General features: G+C 41.4%; 1 pseudogene; it reads right to left on the bottom strand.

Annotated features, from left to right (window-relative positions):
* Positions 1 to 1,962: 1,962 nt before the first annotated feature.
* On the bottom strand, positions 1,963 to 2,039 carry LOC127664293 (uncharacterized; annotated as a pseudogene).

Below are 2,039 nucleotides of genomic sequence, written 5' to 3'. Positions count from 1 at the left end.
TGCTAGCCACCTACATCCCTGCCTAAGAGCTCAGCTCCTGACCATACTTGGGCACAAACCCAGCATGTGGCCTCATGCTCACCTCACCTCATGCTCACCCTCACCTACAATCTATGAAACTTCCCCGGCCAGGCAAAGCCACAGGACTTCCCTGGCCCCATTCCCATGGACTGGTGAACCCAGCCAGGGGCAGTGCCCAATAAACCTGTACTTATCTGTTTTTAATCTGGTCTTATCTGGCCTGTATTTGTACCACCAAGAGAGAAAAAGCCTATTATTGACTATGTAATTCACTTGTCTTAGGTATGCTGTTATAGCAACAGAAAGTTGGATGGGAAAAATCAGTAAATGAATGCTCACTTAGGCAGTGGAGAGAAGCCATCGATGACATTAACAGAGTGAAGAACTTAGTGAGATAAAATGGATGTAATGGTAAGGGGATTGACCTTTGGTTTTGTAGTCCATGTGAAACTTGGAAAGACTGAGGCTAGTTATGTAATTTTTGGAGTAATTTTCATAGTGATGGCAGTCCATTGAGATTGAATTACATCAACAGAGTAGAATATGATGCTAAATTAGGTCAAAAGAGTAATGTATAAAGGGAAGAAAGAAGAAAGGAGTGTTAACTCCTTTTTGTACAGGGTATTACAATGGGTTAAGTGACATCCAACATAGAGTCTGGAAAGCAGTGGGACAAAGATGGTTAAGAATGACAATTTGGCAAATAGCAATTCATCCAGAAGCAAATAACTGTGTTCATCTCCAAGATACCCTTTGATCTCCCCAAACAATGTTTTGGTGTGAGACTGGGTACCTCCAAGGAGATTAATGAAACTTTGTTTCCTTCTCTCCAAATGTGTACAGAGTTCAGAGTAAGGTGTTGCCAATATTACTGGATCATCTGTACCTGTGTTTTCATAGAACCAATAATGAAAGTCAGTTTTGTTTTGTTTTGTTTTTTGAGAAATGCACTGACAAAAGACACTGGGTATCAGGTATCAGGTAACTGACAGAGACACCCACAGTTGCTGAGCTGGTTCTATGGATGAGATGGATGGTGAATGACTCATCAATGTGTATTATCTTACTAGCTCTTACACCTCCGTAGAGGTAGTAACAGCTATTGTTGCGCAGGTACATGTGTGGCAGATGACCGAGCCCGCAGCGCCTGATCTCAAAGCTCGATCCTTTAATCATGGTATCCCACTGCCTTGCAGTGTAGAAAGTAGTGATTTTTATGTTTGTTTTTATTTAATTAGCATGCATAGTATTATACTAATTATGACATTACAAGCAAAATTTGTTTTGAGGGTTCTCCTTCCTCCTCTTTTGCCTGACTCTTTCCTGTCCTGCCCCTGCGTCTTTCCATTGACCCACCTACAAGCTCCTTCCTGTGTTCCTGTCTGTATCACATATTATACTGCTTTACCCTGCTTCTCCAGCACCTCTTTTTGCCCTCTCCTGGCCTCTTAGTTTCATGGCTACACTCATCTTCAGTTTGTTTATACACACACCCACAGACATTGTAATCTAGGATTTGTATATGAGCAAGGCCTTGTGATATTTGTCTTTCTGAGTTCTAGTTACCTTAACAAATGTAATACTTTCTGTTTGTACCTGCTTTCCTAACATTTTCAGATTTTCATTTTTTTCTTTACACTGAATAAAATTCCATTGTGCATGTGTGCAAGATTTTCATTTTCATTATCTGTTCATGAGCTGATGGACATTTAGGTTGGTTCATTTCCTTCCTATTAGGAATAACGCAGCAGAAAACATGGCTGTGTGTGATGGCTAGCCTTGCGTATCAACTGAACTGCACCTGGCATAAACTAAAACCTAAGATGCTGGGCACGCCCATGAGGGACTTTCTTCATCAGATTACTTGAAGCAAGAAAACCCACCATGTCTGTGGGCCACTCCTCTTAGTGGCAGCCTACATAAAAGGACAGGGAAGAAGCAAACTTGTTATTTTCAATTAGCAATAATCGCGCCTCGGAAAAACCTCATTGGCTACGATACTGCCACTGCGCAAAGCT

Source organism: Apodemus sylvaticus, chromosome 13, assembly GCF_947179515.1.
Source record: "Apodemus sylvaticus chromosome 13, mApoSyl1.1, whole genome shotgun sequence".
NCBI lineage: Eukaryota > Metazoa > Chordata > Mammalia > Rodentia > Muridae > Apodemus > Apodemus sylvaticus.
This window is presented reverse-complemented; position numbering and strand designations above follow the sequence as displayed.